The sequence below is a fragment of the Leopardus geoffroyi genome, chromosome E3 (assembly GCF_018350155.1).
Source record: "Leopardus geoffroyi isolate Oge1 chromosome E3, O.geoffroyi_Oge1_pat1.0, whole genome shotgun sequence".
Taxonomy (NCBI): domain Eukaryota; kingdom Metazoa; phylum Chordata; class Mammalia; order Carnivora; family Felidae; genus Leopardus; species Leopardus geoffroyi.
In genome coordinates this window covers 15007941-15029616 of record NC_059340.1, presented here as the reverse complement: position 1 = coordinate 15029616, position 21676 = coordinate 15007941, and the positions used below count along the sequence as shown (strand labels likewise).

Sequence of the window (21676 nt, the reverse complement as noted above, 5' to 3'; positions counted from 1 at the left end):
GCACAATATTGTGGATGTATTAAATGCCACTGAACTGTTCACTTTAAAATGATTAGTTTTATGTTATGTGAATTTCACCTCAATAAAAATTATGTTTAAAAAAAAGCTTAAAGACAAATAATAGTCAGTTCCATAGCAGAGGACTCTACCCAGGGTGTGCTGCTGGATAGGGCTCCAACTCAAATTTAAGCAGGAAGGTGAAGCTAATTAGGTGTGTATCCAGAGGACTATGGTGAAGGACATGTACCTCCACCCTCCTGGGTGGGGTTCTGCAGTGGACCTAGAGGCGGCGGTTAGCCCGCTGGTTCTATGGCTCCTCGGGAGTTAATCTGATCCTCTGGAGTTTTTACAAGGCTCTCTCCAGCTCCTCCTCCACCTGCCTGCCTCGCCAGAGAGGCCTGGCCGGGCTCCAGGATGCTCACAGCACACTTCTCCCTCTTGCAGTCTGAGCAGGCAGCCTAGCCAGTGTCTGGCACGACTTCAGTGGGCTCCGAGGGGCCAGGCCAGGGCTGGCTCTGGGGTGGGGCTCCCTGGCCGTGTGGACACTGCAAATGCATCTCCTTAGCCCAGCTAACAGCATCGGGACCACTTTGGCAGCTCCAGGGGAAAGATTTGGAACCGTCTCCAGGAACATAGGTAAGTGAGAGGGTCTATGAGCCCTGGGGACCCACAAGGGGAATAAGCAGGCTCTCACACATCTGAGATGTGTGTGACTCCACACTGGTCTCCTTATTTTAGACCCACAGGAGGGCTTGCAGCTGTTCTCCAAGCATGGGATTGGGGTATTTTAGGGACATGCTTCTGGTTAACTTCTACTTGATCTTCAGAGCTCAACATAGACATCACCTTCTCCAGAAAGCTTTCCTAAGCCCTAAGTGCCCTTTCTCCGTGTCCTCAAACATCCTGGCACTTCTCTGTAGCACTTTCTATACTATATTGTAAATGCCTAAAATGACCTCTCAGTTCCCTTCCACACTAGACTGTGGACTCCCTTGTGGCTGGATACTCTCCTCCAGGTGTCCTCTTACCTCCAATGTCAATGGCCCTATAAGTACCGTAGGTGTCTCCTGTTGACCAGGGGAAGGAGGGCTAATCCCTTCTCTTACTTCACCAGGCAATGTCATGTTTGCATGTGCACACACATGTACAACACACACATGACCTCGAGGAAAGTTCAGTGTGTTCTTCAATCCAGGTCCTTGTGATAGAATGTAAACTTCACAACATTGGGATGGTAATGGGTTGAGGGGGTGGGCATTGTCGCTTCAAACTAATTAGCTCAAGCTCCTGCATCGTACTGAGCATGGGTCCTTCCTCCCCAGACCTTTGGGGGGTTGGCACCTACACGGAGGTCCTCTTGGTTGACCAGATCTCCCACTTGGACCTGTTTTTTATACTCATTCTGCTTCATGTTGTTTTCTTTCTTTCCCAGGCTAGGACTATTCCCTTGGTTGAGGTATCCCAGCTCCTCATTGTGTTAAAGTCCCCATTCATTTTACTGCTGCTCAGAAAGAGAGGGAGACTTGGAGTCAGAGAAGAGAAGGGAGGGGACCCTTTTCTGGGTGGGAAACTTTTTTTTTTCTTTTACTCTATGATCATCCCAAACGACTTTAAACAACAAATCACTTATACTGCAAGTGTTAATCTCCTGCCTACAGACTTCAATGATCTACATACAAGATTCATGTCTTACTGCTAGCATAATTTTTGGACTTTATTATGCTGGAAGAGTGTCTGTCTCTTTCCCGACCTTGACTGTGACATTACAAAACCCTCTTCTATTGGTTTGGCCTTGGAGAACTGTTTTCAATTCCCACTTCTCATTTCCCCTAGCTACAGCAATTAGGGGTGTGGGTGAGCAGAAAAATGTTAATCTTGGTACAAATAGGCACAAGCCAGGTCTTAAAACTCAAGTTTGGGGTTAGGCGTGTCTAGGCCACTAGCAAATGCAGGAGGTCACTGCTACAGCCTTCCAGAGGGACCAGTAAGACACATTCCCTAGGCTCAGAAGCATGTAGTCTAGTGTGTCTTTGGGAGCAGAGAGGTCTCTGGGAACTTACAATGTCATGTAGTAAACCTAGGTGAGATGTACATGATGCTTTGAGGGCACAGAGAATGGGAGTCTAACCTTGTGTATGACAGAAGACTTATTGGATGAGGTGATGTCTGATTTTAGCCATAAAGAACAAATAAAAGTTATCCAGGAGCATGTCCATCGACACCCTGACTCCTTGAATTCTCTCCTCTTTCTCAAGCTCTAGGAAGGCCAGAGAATGGCATCTGAGATACCCTTCCGTGCTTTGTCCAGGATATTTGGGTTTGGTAGCCAGGAGTCTGAAGCATTAACTGGACCGAGAGTACCTGTGGATGTTCCTCTGGGACTCTGGGCAGATGTGGAGACATCAAGAGGGACTAGGGCGTCTCAGAAAGCCTCAAAAAGTCAAGTCAGGGGTTGACATATGTGGTATCACCATAATTTCTGTCCAGGAGATTCTCAGTTATGGGTCCCAGTTTGGGATGTAAGACATTGGTGGTTTCTGTCTTTAGCTATGTGATAGCCTTTGCTGTGTGATGGCATCTATCTCAAGGACTAAAATTTAGGAATCCAAGGGGATTCATAAGCCAAACTATCAGTGACTGTTCTTCCGATGGCTGAAGAAGGGATCTGGGGATATTGCTCTAATTTTACTTGACTGGTGTACTTCCCAAAGCTGAAGTTGTTCAGGCTACACAATTACTTGGGGCAGCTTCAATCAGAGAGTCTTGAGTGGGCTTGTTCAATGAATAATCTCAGATGGGTTTAGGAATGCTAAGAAAGGTTTAGCTGCAGGGGTTGGCCATATGGAACAGAGGGCAAGAGGAAGAAGCCAGGAATATGAGGGATTAGCATGAGTGAATGGGCTAGTAATGGGATGCCCTTGGGGTGGATATGCCTACTGTTGCTACTTTGCCACCATTGCAATATGAATTCAAGGAAGGAATTCCACCCACCTTCTCCTTCACTCTCTCCTTCTTCCTCCTCCTCCTCCTCCTCCTCCTCCTCCTCCTCCTCCTCCTCCTTTTCATATTAGGAAAGGTGGACTGGGGGATGATAATATACCAAATAGGAACAGGTTTTCTTATTTTGCAAAGTAATACTAGTCCTACTTTGCCCTGGCTTTTAGCCGTGTCCCTGAATCCAACTGCATACAGGACAAAATAAAAAGATAATCTATCCATTTATGGCTATACAAAGACCCAACAGAGCCTCACATCACGGGTTTTCTGCACTTTGGGTTATTCACACTTCCAGTGTCCCCCCCCACTCCCAGAGTGGGAGGGAGACCATATGAATGTTTACCCCTTCTGCACAAGCTATGCAGGGGCTGTGGGAGCTGGGGGGAAGTTTGCTAGGTAGGGACTCAGTCAGAGATGAGATCTATCCCATTCCCAACCAGTTCCAATTCTGCCATCCCAGATCCCTCCATGTTTTTCTTTTAGGCTTGTGGTGATCTTCCTCCCTCCCCTCTGGGCTTTCTTGGATTTTTGGAGTTTTCTAAGTCCCTGGGAGAGGTGGTGGCTGGCTCCATGATGGTATTTATCTTTTAAAATGTGCTAGTTCTGTAACCTGAGAAGGAAATGATGGGTTCCAGTCTCAGATTCCAAGGACAGCCTGTCCAAATTGAGCCCCTGTGGCCCAGCATCTGCCCCAGCTGGGTCCTTTGGGAGAGACTCAGAGCCCTGCCACCTTAGTGTATAAAGAAGCAGGTGCTGGGGAAGGAAGCTTTTGCCAGGCTTTTGTTGGCAATGAATGGAAATAAACTTTAATGGCAGTGACCCTTGGATGACGCCATTTGGGGAGACTACTTCTCTGTGCTTTCAATGATGAGCATGTATTGATTGTGTAGATGTTGCATGGAAATTAACAAGGACTCTGGCCAGGGAAAACATAAATCCAGTCCAACCTCATAATGGACTGTAAATGGCCCAGCTGGAGTGAACCACATGGGGGTCTTTTAGTTAGAGGAAGGGAGTGGATGCTTTGGGCAGCTCCCATTTCATTTCCCACCCAAGCCTCCTTGCATGACTCCCATCTCTTGGCCAGAAAGGACCATGATTGCAGGGCTGGTTGGTGGCTGTTTATATACGCCTGAGAGGGCTGCCCTTTGCCCAGACTCTACTGCTTGACTGTAGCCCTCTCTCCACAGTGGGTTTTCTGTGTTTGGAACTGGGACACTGGGACTGTGGACATCACTCTGCTTTGCTTCTTCTAGCCTCAGCTTGTGTCTGTATATATAGGCTTGTCTGATGGATTTGTTTTCTTAGAAGCCAATGGTTTTATTGTTGAGTTTGGCATCTCCTCCGGCTATGAGATAAGGAGAGGAAGTTGGGCCTTTGAGTGTCAGTAGATGGCCTTGCCAAGTGACAGCAATGTGATTTAAGGAAATGACACTGCCACTCACAATATGCATTATCCAGAGCACCCTGCTGGGGCTGCTGTACTCTGAGAGGCTCAGATGGCACGGCCAGCTGTGCTGGTACCCAAGGTCAGGTGGATGGAGCAAGGCTATCCATCAAGCTGTTTGTGAGCCTCTCATTACCTCCAGGAAATTCACCCAGGGATGCTCCCCTGCTTCCCCAGGCTGCTGCATTAGCCAGTGAGCATGGGAACCCAACGTCTGCCCAGGCTGTACCTCTGTGTCAGGACTTAGAGGGGTTTCCGATGGCCCAGAGCTCCCCAGGCCTTGGGAACAGATTTCACTAACGACACTTTTATCCTTCAGTCCAGTTCATGCTTTGAACTGCCCTCTCATAAAGTATTCTGTGGCACAAGGGTGCTGCCCTCTCGGTTTAGGAAGTGGGAGAGAGAGAAGGAAGGAGGAAGGCAAGAACTGGAGAGAGAGGAATCCAGGATGGTTGGAGAGAATGAATCAGGGAGCACCTGTTTGTTCTATCTGTTTCTGCTATTTGCAAGTCCTGTGAACCCTTGAACTTCAGGGCCATGGAGTGAAACCCAGATTCATGGAGGATTCCGGAAGGCAGAGCTCTGTGCCCAGCCATCAAGGAGGAGAGGGCATAGAACAACACCTGTGCCAAATGCACACCTGCCAGGTAAACATGGCTGTGGAGGCTGACCCATGATATGTCAGAGGACAGGGCACAAGAACTGATCAAGAAGTTGCATCTGGTACCCAAGGGAGACCTCAACCAACATCTTACATTTGTGTAATTGATCCCATCTGTTCCCAAAAGTCCCATGGGGCAGTGGGTGCGGGGATTTTCATCTCCACTTTGCCACCCACAGAATGAGGTGAATGTGTTTTTACCTGTAAGTCGGTGCAGTGACTTTGGTGGTTTTGTAAGCTGGTGGCTCTGAATCTTGTGCACCCATATTCCATATTCATGGAAATTAATACCTTTTCTTCAAAAAAGTCCTTTCCTATGATTTAGCAATTCGTGAGCAAGACTAGAGAAGCGATTGCCTCCAAGAGGCCTACTGTCCTTGCATTTGGGTTGTGTGGCCTAATTCTGTGGGGAGGGCCTCAGTGAGACAAGTCTAGACAGTTTGACTAATGTGAGAAAAATTAAAAAAATTAAGAAATCATTACTTGTGTATTATTCTAACAAGTAAGACAGCTATTTACTTACTGAGCAGACCTTCCCTTGGTAATAGGCCATGAGTGGCTACAGATTGTTGACATTTTATTAGAACTTCACAGGTGTGACTTTTACAAATTTTGCATTTTTTCACCAGGGAGTTAAGCTCACTTAGCTTGTCAGTGTGGAAGTAGATCCTCCAGTTCATTTGAACCAGAGTTTGTTGTGGGATCAGCCTGTACCGGGCACTAAGTACAGGAAGTTGTTACCCTTGTAGAGGGGAAGACAATCACGTAGGAGGAAAAATGGCCACGCAGTATGATGATTGCTACAGCGGAAGTAGGTACCTTCTCTGCTTGAGTGGGGGAAGGAAGTTGTAGGGGGAAAGGTGGTCCTTGTAGAAAGTCTCCCAGAGAATGTGACATCTGAGTAGGGTCTTGGCAGATGAGTAGGAGTTCACTAAAGCACCAAGGAAGGATATTCAAGGCTGGAGGAACGGCATGTGCTAAGGCCCAGAGTTGTGTAAGGATAGCCTCTTATGGGAGTTGCAAGTGGTCTCATGTGGCTGTAGCTGATGAAAATTAGGAGGGCTCCTGGAAGGAGAGGTAACAAAAGGTACCTTGATGCTAGAAGCTTACAAAGGACATTTTAGGTAGATTAAGGGGTTTGATTTTATCCCAAACACCGTGGGTAATAAATGTTTTATGTTTTAGAAAGATTGATTCCATTGTACTCCAATTGTATACCCTTGTTCAATTTTCCTTCATTGCTTAGATTATACAACAGATTCCTTAGATATCTCATATGGATGAAAGATCTTTTAAAAGGGGCTTTCCTCACTATGACACAATCCAGCTTAGCCCTGTAGGAGCTTCCTCTGTCCTTGACCATGAAGCCCCAAGCCTCGCAAGTGCCCCCTGCTTACCTCTGCCTCTGACCATGAACCATCTCTCCTCTTGAGCAATGCCAAGCTGGCTTTCTTCCATTCCCTGGCCTCGCCTGGGGCCTGGTGCCCTAGAGCCTGTTCTGTTGGAAACAATCTCTCCCCCATCACGTCATCAGCAACTACTTAGTTTCCAGGTCCTGGCTTCACCGCCAGCCTCAGGAGCCTTCCTCAATTCCCCAGAGTAAGCCAGTCCCATGACGAGAACTGGCAGCAGCACTATGCATTTATTGTTATTTGCCCTCATTCTCCTTTGCAATTGTTTGGTATTTGTTCTTCTGCAATCTCCTGAGCTCCTCAGGGGCTGGGCTTTGTCTCTGGTGCCTGGCAGGACACTGGGCACTATTTACGGATAGATGGAGGTAGGGGGAATCATTTAGACGTTTCTTGTAGGAGACCAGAGGAGAGACCAAATGGCTTCAGCGAAGCCGGTGTCAGTGGGATTGAGGAGGGGGAGGTCTGTGAAGGGCCACATCTGTAGGGTGGCACCCACTGGATCGGACTTGATGTGGGTCCTGGAACAGCAGAAAGAGGTAGAGGTGACGTGAGGGAATGCAAAGGCGATTTGCTCCCTCTCCCCACATTCTTAGCCCTGTCCCCTGTAGAAGAGGGGGTAATTCTGCTCTCTGTGATTTTGCTTTTTTGCCTTCCCCTCTCTACAACAGCCTTCCCAGAGGAGGAGGACTCAGTAATCACTGGTCTGAGACCGGAAACTGCATTAGTGAACAGCTCTGGTCCCTGTGCTCAGAAAGTTCATGCCACACATGGTCACTCTATTACTCTTCCTGTCTTTTTGCAAACAGCCCACCTGGACAGGACATTGCTTAAAGCAGCCTTGCCAGCCCCTTGGGGGGCCACTTCTTCCTGCCACTCCTCTCTTTCTGCGTCGGGGCAGATATCAGAGCAAAATTTGCTCTCAGCTCTCATCATTATGCGTTCGGTGTGGAGGAGAAGGCGCCAGATCCTCCCTTGGACTTCCTGGACTAGGACACCTTGTCCGAGCTCTGTCCGGGGGCCTTTTGTTCTCAGTAGGGTTGCTCTCAGACCACAGACCCCCCAAAAGAATGAAATGAGAGATGAAGTAAGATCTTCCAATACCCTGATAGCCCACACTGTCCAAGTTCCGGAATATCAGTGAAACGTATAACTGTTTACCTAACACACCCAACACAGCTAAATAATAAACAGAATAGAACGTGTGGAGTTACCCAGTCCTTCCCTGCTGGGCTGGCGTTCAATTCCATTTTCTTGCCGTTGACTTCCTAAGTTGGCCTTGAGATTCTTTTGTTTTGAATTCAGTAGATCTAAAATTAGACGAGGGATATTTTTTTTCTTTTTGATACGTAAAAATTTGGTGTAATAAATGACAAATATGTAATAGCAAGATATGCCAACGGGCTCCAACCTGCAGAGAGATCTTGACACTTTGCTGTGTCTTGTCATTTCTTTTAATCTGAAAATGTTAACATTTATATTCTCAAATGCATGATAAGTGCCAGGGTGTTCAGATTATGACTTGATCACGACTATTGGAACACTCAAATTTGGGATCTCTGAGGAAAATTCTTGTCCAGCCAGGAAAACAAAACCACACTAGATGTCTCAAACAGATGGCGTTCAATACACAGGACTAGTTACACAGGAATTGGAAAGCTGAAATGACCCCAAGAATTAGTAATTGCAAGAACAGCTACCATCCCGGGAGCTGGGGGAGCAAAAGAGAAGAGATGGTCTCTCTTGGGCTAGGAAGGGCCCAGAGGGACTGGTGCTCAGACCCCAGAGGGAGGGGTTAACCCAGCAGAACTGCCGTGACCAAGGGGATCCAGGGTGGGGGTGGAGTGTGGCACGGCTGGCAGTCTGATCCTTGAGGGTCATAGCTCAGCTGGCTACTGGTGCCTCTGTGACGTGGGCAAGGCTGGCACTGCATGTTGCAGGGGGTATCGAGGCTGGTCTTAGCCATACCAGAGGTCACCTGGGGACAGGAGTCATCTCTCTGTGGTTTTCTCCTCTCTGGCCTCCCCATCCTCCTAGAGTCCTTCTTTGGCTGAACCAACCAGAAAGCCAGTGGGCCGGGGTTGCCTGCGAAGAGTGGTCTGGAGAAATTAGCCCCAGCAGCCACAGAGTGTCTGTGGGTGGCCAAGGCTGAGTGGCCACAGGGAACAGCCGTATTCACAAAGGCAGATTTGTGGACGGGCCAATTTCGAGATGCCACAAAATCACTCCTACCTCAGACAGAGATTGGGCCTCCTGGGTTGTATGCTGATAAGCTTATCTTGCAGAAGTCTGATAAAGTTAAGCTCCTGCAGATGGGCATGAAGAGTGTGGACATTCCCATCTGTCAATCAGTGGAGAAGAGGCAGGCCATCTTTGGGCCAAAGGGATGCCAATGGCAGAGCTTAGACAGGAGGGGAGGGGGCTCCTGCTCCTCTCTGGGTCATACTCGCTTCAGTGTGGGCTTTGAGAGGTCAGGGTTCTCTGGAGGGCACTTCCTGGTGGCGGATGCTGCAGGTGACATGTCCTCTCCTACTCAGCCGGGAGCCCCTCCCCGCCCCGCAAAGCTGAATGAGGCTGTTGCCTCTTCCAGGGGACCTGGCTTCCCATGAAATCTCTGGGTTCATAGCTCTTTGTTCTTAAATTGAAAAAAAAATTTTTTAACGTTTATTTATTTTTGAGAGAGAGAGAGAGAGAGAGAGAGAATGTGAGCAGGGGAGGGGCAGAGAGAGAGGGAGACACAGAATGCAAAGCAGGCTCCAGGCTCTGAGCTGTCAGGAGGGGCTCAAACTCACAAACCATGAGGTCATGACCTGAGCTGAAGTCGGACACTTAACCCGCTGAGCCACCGAGGCACCCATACAGCTTTTTGTTCTGAGGGGCTGTGGAGAGAGTTGAGGAAACATTTGAACCGTGGCATTCAGGGCATAGAGTCCCGTGAGGCCATCATGGGGGTGGCTGTGATAACGTGGGGCAAGTACTCCAAGAAAACCCCAAGCAAAGGGGTGTCGAGGCCACTGTTCCTCCCCCGTGTGAACATTCTCTTTGTTGTCAGTCTAAAAAACGTGGGGCTTGATTTTATTCCTGAAAACCAGGAAAGAGACCCCAAGGGTTTGAGGGGCTGGCTGGAAAGAACAGAATTTGCGATTCCCCATTCCCCATTCCGACACGTCCTTGTCAAGCGTTCTTCTTGGACGTCTCTCTGCTGTGCCAGACTCTCTCGACCTGCTTGGAGACGCTCGTGAGGTGCCATGGGGCTCCGGGCTTGGTTCCAGGCACACATCTCCCACCTCCACCCCCAGCCCTGATCTGACCATTCGCCTTGCCTGCTTTCTTTAAAGGCAAGAGAAGATGCCATATGCGAGTTTTCCAGGAAGACTGAAGACCAGAGGTTACATGGGACTGATGTCTAAATGGGTGATAGCAGATTCTTTGGCTCTGGGCATCTCGGGGTGGGAAGAGAGTGCCGGGCAAGGGTGAAGTGGGCACAGAGAGAGATTTTTGTGGAGACTGTACTGTTAAGTGATTTTTCCCTCAGGCTCAGTTGGAATAGAAAGTACCACCTCTTTCTGACCTTTGCTCGTCTGAGCTGGCTGCGTGCAGGCTCTATCTCTCAGAGCAGAGTCTGTGATCAGGGAGAGTGTATCCAACCCACTCCATCCCTCCTTGACGCTGAGGCCCTTGGAGATGATTCTGCACAGTGTTTCTCAAGATTTTTTAGCGCATGCCCTCTGCAGCGTGCTGTCCCCGTCAGCCAAGATTTGGTCAAGCTTGGTGTTAATGGAACGCGTTTTCTAAAAGTGCCTGCGTCCCCCTCCTTGCTTCCCCTCTCTGTTAAGAGCATCGCTGGCTTAGTGACATTTTACAAATGAGAAAATCCAGGCTCAAGAGGGGAAGGGGTCGAACGTGTGCTCCTGGCAGAGCCGGAAGGGTCTGAGGTCCACCCCCCCCCCCATCCCAAAGCCCGGCTCCCTCTGGAACACCCCCTGGCACTCACTCCAAGGCGGAACGCTGCGTCCGGTGAGCCCCACCTGGCCGGATTTATTTTGTGTATTTACCAGGAGAAAGCGGTATTAAGGTATCACGTAAGGTACTACCGTACTGGCTAAAGAAGCATCCCAGAAAAGTCAACTCCGTTGTCTGGATGCCAAGCATATGGTGAACTAGTATGAGGATGAGACCCTGGGGTCTTGCCCAAGACAAGGCTTCCCAGATAGACTAGCGGGAGCAAGTAGAAAGGTGTTGTGGCGGGAGGGGTTCCCTGGAGGTGATGGTCTTGAACTGAAACTATCCCAGACACGAGCCCTGCTCTAGGAAAGGCAGCCAGAGAGGTGGGCAACTCCCACATAGCTTTTCCCCTCCTCCCTGCACCGTCTTCCCTCTACCTCCCCTCCTGGCCATGCTCTGTGTCACGACTACTTCTCTTGGCGATCTACCTGTAAAACACAGGTGTATGGGTAAGACGTCTGGCTGGCTGCGGTCCATGTGGCTTTGCATCTGGATGTCTGCAGGGGGGACATGTGCGTGTGTCCGGACAGCTGTGTGTGTGTGCCTGGGCAGACACGTGCGCGTGCCTGGGCAGGCGTGTGTGTGTGCATGGGGAGGCAAGTGTGTTTATACGGGCAGGCATATATGTGTATCCAGGCAGGCATGTGTGTGCATGGGGCAGGCGTGTGTGTGCGTGGGCAGGCGTGTGTGTGCGTGGGCAGGCGTGTGTGTGTGCATGGGCAGGCGTGTGCACGGGCAGGCGTGCAGTTTACAGGATGGCTGCCACTCAGCAGTGCTCTCAGGAGAGGAGTGCAAAGCAGAGCCCACGCTTCCTGCTTTCCCCAGGCACCGTCCATCCAGCTCCACGTCTGGAGAGGACGCCCCCGAGGCCACCTGCACCCAAAGAGCCCAACCTTCCCTCCTGGCCTGGGAGACAGCACGGAAGACCCGGGCTCTCCCAGGGGTGGGCAGCGCCTAGGTCCACGGCCCTGCGGTTCTGATCCAAACCACGCGGCCCGGGACCCCCCACGTCACTAGCTGCACTTTCCCACCTTCAGAGCCGCGAGTCCGAGCTGGAGCGAGAGGTCTGCGGGAAGCTGTGCCAGCAGCCGGAGCAGCCGCAACGGCAGCAGGAAGAGCCACACCGGCACCCTCCAAATTGGGACTCTAGCCCTTTAAATCTGCTCAGTTACCAAAAAAGAAGAGGCATCAGACCCTGTTAATTAAAGCTCGCCCTGGTCCATCATTCTGAGGAGCTGCAGTGCTCCGCTCCTTCCTGATGGCTTAGAGATTCTCCTAAACTCCCAGCCATGGATCTTGGAGAATTTCCCCCGAGATCAGCAGGAGGTATGATCCTTGTCGATGGCACTCTGGGGCTTGTGTGGCTCTAAATCAATGATACCACTGACTGCATGGACACTGCCTGGCCCCCTGTCTCTCCCTCTTCCCCTCTGCCTCCCCTCCAGTCTCCCAGCTTGTGTTTAGTTGAGACCAATCAAGTTTTCATGGGGTTCGGAGGAAGGGGAGGGGTTGAGGGGTCTGGAGGTGGCTCCCAACGTGTTTGTTTTGGTCCTGGCTTCACCCAGCTGCCCAAGTGGTTCGCAGGAGCTAGGAAACGTGTTTCTACAAGCCTGGGTTCCTGCAGAACCTTTCCTCCTTGCTGGGTCCCTTCCCTCAGGGCATCATTAAAAGGGCAATAACCCTGGCTTGACTTGCTTCTTAAATCAATGACCTGCCATCCGGTTGGCCTGAAGATGGCTGTGCGGCTCTTGCCCGGTGTTATTGAAAAACTCATTCCATCCAACTTTTTTTCCGTAAATTGTCCCGGCAGGAAGACGGCGCTGGTCCCTGTCCTCGGGTCTCCCCTCCCCTACTTTAACGCTGCTGGATTAAAATGCTTGTGGGATTTCAGGAATTTGTAACCCCTTCCCTGTGCCTTTTGAGGAAACTCACTTCTAGCTGAGCCTAAGGTTCTGTTGCAAAGAGTTGTTTTTATTCAGGAATCTGCTCTCGGCTGGCAGAGAGGGGGAGGAGATTTATCTTCTTTTACATTGCATTTTGTAAATTGTACTCGGGCCCAAAGAACATCTATCTGCAAATCCTTCATTGATTTGTTTTCGCCCCCACATCTTCCTTCTGGGTGAAATGCTCTTCTTGAGTCATACCCGAAGGAGAGGTTTCCTTTCAGTCAGCTTGACACGACTTCACAGATGTCCCTGAGAGCCAGGCCCTGGCAGAGGGAGCCATTTTTACCGTCCTGAGTTACAGTCCCTAGGAGCCCAGAGCACGGGTGCCTGTGTGCTGAGAGGGGGCTTCCAAGGGCTCATGCTCACCCCCACCCGGGGAAAGTAGTTGAGGAGAGGAAAAGAGCTTTTACTGATTTTTCCAGGAGCTTTAAAACACTCTGGATGATTAACACCACTTCTCAAGTCTTGGGAGGGATCTGAGCCAAAACACAGCTCATGGGAGTGGGGATTTTCCCCCAAAGTTATTGCCTGCAGAATCCTCAGTCGTTCACATGAACACTGGTTATGGAGTGTGTAGCTAAACCCTCTCCCGCCCCCCAGCAAAGGATGGGAACTTTCTCTGGGTGAATGCTGGGGAAGGCAGGATATCTGCCTCCCAGACACCGTGGGTGCAAAGTGATTCCTATTTTCAGAATAATAAAACTCTCAGCCGTGGCAGAAACGCTCTGGTTAAGAGAGACTATTCAAAGCCTACAAATGAAGCACTGGATGGAACTCCGAATCACTGGGCCCGGCAGTGGATGTGTGTAATAATTTGAGGATTCCGCGGGAGGCGTCCAGGGAGAGATGTTTCCAGCAAACGAAAACCCGCCGTGGATGTAGGGTGCTGGAGGCACCGTGCAGGGTGAAGAGAAGTGGCATTGCAGGCTGGGTGGCCACTTCCGGGCTCTGCTTTCGGCTGGTCCACGGATGGCTTCACTGAGGGTCACTGCAGCTGGGATGTAAGACTGTGGCCACGGAGGCAGGGCTGCTCCCCTGAGCCCACAGATGGAGTGTCCGCCTGGGAGCTCCTCATATAGCCATAGGTACCTCTTCTTGCTGTGGTCCCTCTGTACCCTTGGGGCCTCACGCCACGGGCTCTCTGCCTCTCTCGGCATGATTGCTAGAGTTGACGCCCTTCTTCTCTGCCACTTTCTAGAGGAAGCCAAAAGAACCCGGGCTCCCCCAAAGCCCTCCCAGGGCAGGGAGAGGCCTGGGATAGACGCCACCAACCAGGTCCTTGGACGGGTAAATACGTAGATAAGTAGACTGTTCCTTTGTGTCAATTTTTCTTTTCAACTTAATGGTGTGTGTGTGTGTGTGTGTGTGTGTGTGTGTGTGTGTGTTTGAATTTACTGGATGACTGTTGGCTTTCAAAAAGCTGTAAAAGGATCCCAATGGAGTTCGTTTAGACATGGCAACTCTGTACATTTTGTGGTCCATGGATGTTCTTGGAATGGCCTGAGCGGGCGTTCGCATCAACAGGGTGGTGGAATGGAAAGGGCGTGGCGTTTGTTGGCAGACCTTCACTGGGATCTCAGAGCCACCACTTACTCACATGTTGCCCGGGCCCGCTATTTAATCTCACCGGGCCTCAGTTTCTTCAATCTGTGAAATGGTAGAGCTGTCAGGATTCAATGGAATAAGGTGACAGAACTCTGTGTACACAGCGGGTACAAAAGAAATCTTTCCTTGGGGCACCTGGGTGGCTCAGTCATTTAAGCTTCCAACTATTGGTTCTGGCTCAGGTCATGATCCCATGGTTCGTGGGTTTGAGCCCCGTGTCGGGCTCCGTACTGGCAGTGCAGAGCTTACTTGGAATTCTCTCTTTTCCCTGCCACTTCCCCGTTCGCTCACTCTCTCTCTCAAAACAAATAAACTTTAAAAAAAAAAGAAGAAGAAATCTTTCCTCTTGTCTTCCTGTGAAGGCATCTGCCTCCAATTAAGCAAAGCTTCACGGGAAGGATAAAACTACTTAAATAATTCCAGTCACTCCTTTGCTAAATGCTGGGCCATGCCTTCTCCGAGGGCAGGGGTGACCTCTTCTGTGTCACTACACAGCTCCCAGTGGCGCTAAAACTGCATAAAGGTTCGTTGAATGAATACACGATGGTGTGTGGACACTTAACCTTCACCATAGGTGATTTTTAATGACTAAGCAAAATCACTTCTCACTCAAGTCTACTTAAGGAATGTAACTAAGCCAGACAGATCAAAGAGCCCTGTGACTGCAATAAATTTAGACTAAAATATATCCTTTTGTATGGAAATTTGAATTGTAATAAAAAAATGTCTCCTGCGCTAGGATCATATCAGGTGCCTGTGGACTCCAGGGGTGTCCTTGAAGCCATTCTGATTGCTAAGAAGTCAAGGTGACTTCTGCCCTCCCTCATTATGTGCTACTCCCTCTTCTTCATGCTTTGAAGAAGAAGAGGTTCTAAAAAGGGAAAACAGCTCTCGGTGGAAAGAGGCACTTATCATGTTTCTCTGGTTAGTAGAACAAGCCAGTCTATGTATCAGCCAATTAATTAGTAAGTTGAGCTGCATATGGACATTTAGTACTACTGAGGAGAGTAATTGATTGAATAAATATTTATCAAAGGTAACAGCGATAATAATAACCAATCCCACCCACCACCACCACCACCACCTAACAGAGCATCTCCTTGGCTAGGGGCCGGAGATACCAACCTGAGAGTGAGGCACCTCTGCTCTCGAGCATGGGGATAGACTAGTAAGCAAAGGGTGTCAGTGCAGACTGGTAGAGGCCAGGAGAGGCAAGAGCCCAGGGCACTGTGGGGGCCTAGGGGTGGGGCCTACCCTAATTCGATTGACTCCCAAAATGAGTTCCCAAAGAGGTGGCTTTGGAAGAGCTTTTCTTGGGAAAGGAGACCAGTGGTGGACAAGTCGCCATAAGGAGTGGCGGCTAATTCTACTGGGCTGTGTTCTGGAGGACCATGTGAGAGAGGAGGCTGGAGAGGTGGGCAGGTGGGCAGATCCCAAAGGGCCTTGGGTGCCTACAAAGGAGGAGACTTTATTCCGAAGGAGATGAAGAGTCACTGAGGGGTTTTAAGCAAGAGAATAACTTGGGAAAATTGAATTCAACAAATCTTAACCAACACCGATCATATCCCAAGCTGTGTTCTAGGCTCTGAGGCTACAGCAGTGAACAAACCGGACAGAAACTTTGTAGAACCTTCCTTGTAGAACTTTCATCCAGTGGGGAAGCCAAACAGTGAGAACAGAAAAGTGAACTGTAAATTGTAAATAGCATGTTAGGAGGAGAAAGAAAGCAGAGGAGGGTAGGGTGCAGGGACAGTGATGGGGCCTGCATGTGCGCAACCCTACACAGGAGGGAGGGAGAAGGTGGCCCTGGAATATAGACTCTCAGAGGCATCATAAGAACTTTGGCTTTTACTCTGAGTAAGACGGAAGTTAGCCCTGGGCTCTGAGCAGAGGGGAGACATCTAAAAATGAACCTTCTAACTACCATGCTGTGAAAAGTTTGTAGGTGGGCTAGAGTGGAAGCAAAAAGACTAGCGAGGAGGCGAATCCAAAATCCTTGTGAGAGGGGCTGGTGGCTGGACAAGGGGTAACAGTGGAGGTGTGAAAAGTGCTAGGATTCTGGACTTTCTCTCCCTTTTTTAGGATGGAGGCAATGGGATTTGCTGATGGATTGGATAGTTGTGTGAGAGAGAGATGAGTCAAGGATGACTCAAGCTTCGTTGGCCTCCCATGGGGATGGCTGTGGGTGGAGGAGGTTTGGGAGAAGATCAGGGGTTCGGTGTTTCTCCTGTTAACTTTGAGGCGTCTGGTGAGCATCCCAGCAGAGATGTTGAGTGGGCAGTCCTGAGTTCACAGCAGAGATCCAGGCTGGAGACAGTCTTGGGAGCCATCGGAGGACAGATGGTATTTCAAGCTATATCAGATGAAATCATCAGGAGACAGACTATGATGAAGAGAACTGAATTTTGAGGCATTACAACTATTTACAGGTTGAAGAGAGGAGGAAAAACCAATCAAGGAGATTGAAGAAGAGGTTTCTCTTTGGTTTAAGACAATTCACCCCTTCCTACATTCTATCTCCTCTCCTCTTCTGGGAGCAAGATTCATAGATCACCCTCCTCATTGTCAACAGATCCTTTTCTCCTGTCTTCTTTCCACCCCCTTGGAGATCTGCTTAGAGCTCTTGCCTCTTAAAAAGAACCCTTCTTGGGGTGCCTGGGTGGCTCAGTCGGTTAAGTGTCTAACTCTTGATTTTGGCTCAGATTATGATCTTGGGGTCATGGGATCGAGCCCCATGTTGGGCTCCATGCTGAACATGGAGCCTGCTTAAGATTCTCTCTCCCTCTCCCTCTCTCTCTCTCTGTCTCTCCTCTGTCTCTGCCCCCCCCCAAAGTTAAAAATAAAAGGAAACTTCTTCTTGACCCCTACGTCCTCCACTCAGTTTTACCTGATTTTTCTCTCTCTGTTTTTTTACAGATAAACTTTTCTTTCTCCCAACATTAATCGAACAACTACCATATGCCAGGCATGAAGGATTTAGAGACAAAAAATAGCCTTTATCCTACTTGAAAGGCCATTTATTTCTACTTCATCTACTTCCATAAAGCATTTTGGATGTGTACATATTGTGAAATCTAAAACATATAATCATAAACTAAGGATACAAATTTTGTACCAAGGAAAATACAATTTAGAATAGAAAAGCAAGATCTCGGGCATCTAGGTGGCTCAGTCGGTTAAGCGTCCGACTCTTGGTTTCAGCTCAGGTCATGATCTCACAGTGTGTGAGTTCAAGCACCGCACTGGGCTCCGTGCTGATGGCGTGGAGCCTGCTTGGGATTCTGTCTCCCTCTCTCTCTGCCCCTCTGCTGCTCGCACTCTGTCTCTCTCTCTCTCTCTCTCTTCTCTCTCTCTCAAAGATAAGTAAACATTAAAAATCATTTTTTTAATAAAAATAAAAAAAAAAGAATGTCATTGAGCCACTAATCTGATCATAATTTCCCAGTGAGAAAAGGGAAAATGGGAAGTCCTTAAAAAATTTACTGAAGTATGGTATATATATCCAAGAAGTTCTCATATCATAATTATATGGTATATAAATTGTCATCATTTCTAGCCAGTGCTCTATCAGAACTGACAGTATCGATTTGCCCATTTCAGACGTTTTGAGATTTGCTTTTTGAGTTTCGAGGTTTATGAGATGATAAGCTCAAGGAAAACAGAAGTTTTCTGGCCTTTCATTCTCAAAGAATATTTTCTTCTGGAGTTTCACTTAAGGGCCACTGAAAAAATTAGGTAGACCATGCCTTGTCTATTTCCACGACATATTTTGGATAGCATTTACAAATATGTACTCATGCAGTGAAATGCAAGAGAGTAAGCTAAGGATACAAAAGGGCAAAGGTTGGCAGTTATTTAGTATCATCTGAAGCCTGACAAGGGACAGTCAGAAGGTAGATCCTAGAGGAGGTAGTAGGGTGTTAAATGCCAGAGAGATCAAGCAACATAGGGGCTGGGGAATGGCCCATGGATTTGGAGAGTAGGAGGCCGTCAGCACAGTTCCCTGGAGCGATGGAGGCAGCAGTCAGATTGACGGAGGTCAAGGAAGGAAGTGGAGCTTTGACGTGATGGTTTGAGAGGAGACCGCTATTCCAAGAAAGTTCATCGTCATGGCATGGAGGGAGATGATGGCAGGCAGAGAAGGCTGTAACACCTAAAGAAGGGTTTTGTTTATGCCCCAGCAGAACGGGAGAGACTTAGTCATGTTCTTGGAGAAATAGGTCGCCAAGAGACAGAGGAGAGAGATGAAGGGGAGAGAAGAGAAATGACAGAAGCAGGGACCTGGATAAATTCTCATACGGTGTGTGCGCTCACACACGCTCAACTTAGCTTGGTGTCTCCCTGTCTTTGACTTTTCCTGGTGAAGGACCCCTCACCTCGGCATTGTTCTCCTTCATTTTAAAGCCAAGATGGCCCTGGGGCACCTGGGTGGCTCAGTTGGTTAAGTGTCCAACTCCAGCTCAGGTCATGATCTCACAGTTTGTGAGTTTGAGTCCCGCATCGGACTCTGTGCTGACAGCTCAGAGCCTGGAGCCTGCTTCTTTCTGATTCTGTATCTCCCTCTCTCTCTCTGCCCCTCCCCCATTCGTGCTCAGTTTCTTTCTCTCTCTCTCAAAAATAAGTAAACATTAAAAATAAAATAAAATAAAAGTAAAGCCAAGATGGCCCTTGGCAACCACATACCCTGTGGGAGTTGGGGGAGCGGTTCTGAGACGTGGTCCACTTGGTCTCTCCCTAAAGAGAAGGCCATCGTGGGGTCTCCGCTGGGCTTCATTTCAGCCATCTGTTGCCATGTCAGGACTGCAGGGGGCCTTAGTGAGTGTCCAGCCTGTGTCCTTATTCCTCACGTGAGGAAACTGAGGCGGAAGTCTCCTTGGCAAGATAGAGACAGCAGCAGGAGAGCTTGACCCCAGATCTTGCTCATTCTGCTTGATCAGGGCGTCAACAGGCCCTTCTAGAACTCTCTCTTGATCTCTCAAACTTGAGTGATCAGCATGCACCGACATCACCTGCAGGGTTTGTTAAGACACAGACGCCCTGGACCCCCACCCCCAGAATTTCCGAGTCAGTAGGACTGAGGTGGGGCCGAGAATCTGCCCCTCTAACAGCTTCCCAGGAGCTGCAGAGGCTGCTGATCTGGGGGCCACGCTTTGAGAACAATGCCAGGGTGGTACTGTGGGCAGGGGAGCTGGTGGGGGAGGCAGGAAGAAGGAGAGGGGGAGGAGGAAGGCTGGACCTGGCTCCTGGGAGCTTTTCCTCTGGGCTGATCTCGTTTCTCTCAGCCACCAGCCCCAGAAGATGAGGCATTCACCTTCCAGCCACTAAAGATGGAAGGAATGCAGTGGGGCAGGCTGTGCTCTGAGGCTAATCCCAGCAGAGTTGGGCTGTTAAACACAGCACAGTCTGAGCTCTGAGATCCCTGCCGCCCTTTGCAGGGAAGCCCGGCTGGGACCCAGGCTGAGACGTCCAGATTCCATTCCATTTCAGCAACTCTGAGAGCCGCTGCTCTCCCCAGATCCCCCAGGAGAGAAGGAGCTGCCTGGCTGGGTGTGACCCAAGGTTTTTCTTCAGCATATTCCATTATCTTGACGCTCAGAGCATATGTCAAGTGAATTCTGTGTTTCTGGCAGGTTATTACGCACTGAATTAGTGTGTTGAAATAAAAACTATAATAAAGCTGTACCAGACTCTTAAATTGTTAAAATTTATTATAAAATGTGCATAGTTATTAACTGATTTTCGCCTGTGCGCCTTTGCCTGTGCCCGAAGCCAAAGAGATGAAAAGTGACTCTGTCAAAGGGAGGCCGAGAGTTGGCTCCTGGAATTCTCCAGAGAGTCCCAGCGGGGCAGCAAATTCACAGATTTCGCGGAGAGCAGGGCTGGCCTCTCCCCACGGCCTCGGCCTTTCCCCGCGGCTGCAAGTCACGGTCCCACGGGAAGGAAGCCGCTCCGTCCACTTCGGGGAGTCCCAGGCAGGCGGAGGGCGGTGTAGACAATTGCGCCTCGCGCGTCACCGCGTGTCACCAGTGTTTACACCCCGCAAGGCCTGGTGCCCACCCTCCCTAATCCTGGGACCGAATGTTCCAGCGTGGAAAGCGGCTGCAGATGGGCTTCCAGCACGTTCCCTCCTGCCATCCCCGCAGGGATGCTTCTTTCTCTGCCTTCTGAGAACCCGGTGGAGGGGCCAAACAGTCCTCAGCTCAGCGCAGGCTGTCCCCGGCTTGGTCCGGCACCGGGGAGCCAGCCGCTTCCGGGGCTGTCGGGGTCTCCCCAGCATTTTCAAGAGGAGGCCGGCGTGTCCCCTGGGCTCACCTCTGTGGGTCGGAGGGTGAGGCTCCCTCTGTCGTGAGAGAGATTCTCCGGGGTGCCGGAGGCCCCTGGCTCCCAGTGCGCATTTTGAATCAGGTCCTAGGTGGCTGTCTGGTCTGGGCTCCAACCCCCTGAGACGTGCCTTTGCGCCGAGGCCGACGTCCTCCTCATCGGTTTTTCTAGCCCCGGCCCCCGATTGCCTTCCCAAGACCAGCGAGACTGCCCGTCTGAAGCGGGAAACACCTTTGCCTGAGCGAAAGCGAGAATGAAAAGCTCAGACTGGTTCCCAAATGCCAAGGCTGAGGGTTTTCTTGCATTTGCGCCGACTGTATCCTGGCGTTGCCCGGGGGGTGGGGGGGGGGTGGCAGGAGCTCATCCATCTACTGGTGCCCCGTGGATTTCCCCCAGGAGTGTCAGGAACCACAGCCACCGTCCCTGATCTTGGGGGGGGGGGGGGCTCCCAGCCTTGCATCTGTGTGGTCCCGGGTGAACTGAGAAGCGTGGGGCCAGTGTGGGAGAGCTCTTTGGTTTTACATTCCTTCCGGGAGGGATTTTCCTCCAGGTCGTCTCTATTTCATCCCTATGAATGCTACCCGAGGCTGCTACCTAAGCCTCGGAGTTTGGCATCACACGAACCGTGGAGGACGCTCAGTGGTCCAGCTCCTGCTTTCCTGTGCATGTGCTGCTTTTGCTGAGACACCCGTTCACCCGTTTCTCTGACCCTGGGAGCTAAGGCTGCCTTCCCGGCGTGGAGGTGTGGGGAGACTAATCTGAAAGACAACTGGATGGTTCAGATTGCTTTTCGCCCTTCTGGTCGCCGAGTTGGAGGCAAACGAAACTGTACGAGCAGAAATTGACCCTCAAGCTCCGCTGAGACTGTCCCATAACCTGAGTCCTCCCTCTTCTGCCCTCTGCCCCATCAAAGCCTTAGCATAGTCCATGGAGGGGTGTAGGGAGAGGAGTAAATGTTTGGATTCAAATATTTGGGTTTGGGTGAGCGATGGGTTTACTCCTTCCGCACTTCCCCTCCGCACACTGGTGCCGCGGTGCCTCACACCCACAAGATGGCAAGATCACATGAGTCTGTAATAAAGAGGAATCTAGGTAGTTCATCAGCATTGTCTCTTCGGCCGAGCAGTGATTTCCTAGTTTTAAAAGACGGTGAAATTGCCGGTGTGAGAACTGGTGCCTGCTAAAGGAGATCGTAAAGTGGCCAATTTAGGAGAGCCACGGTGCACGTTTAGGATCCATTTATGTGTTCTCCACCTAGTTCCAGAAAGGATGCGGTGCAGGGCAG

At 50.1% G+C, this 21676-nt stretch overlaps 1 protein-coding gene across 2 annotated transcripts in view; it reads left to right on the top strand.

Annotated features, from left to right (window-relative positions):
- Positions 1-408: 408 nt before the first annotated feature.
- CALN1 (calneuron 1) overlaps positions 409-21676 on the top strand; it is a 539412-nt gene continuing 518144 nt past the window's right edge. Inside the window, exon 1 of one of the 2 annotated variants that reach the window (XM_045461918.1) lies at positions 409-636. The gene's annotated coding sequence lies outside the window, so the exon portion shown is untranslated. Of the gene's footprint in view, positions 637-11431; positions 11846-21676 lie in introns of those variants that run through there. The other variant, XM_045461917.1, reaches the window with a different exon arrangement.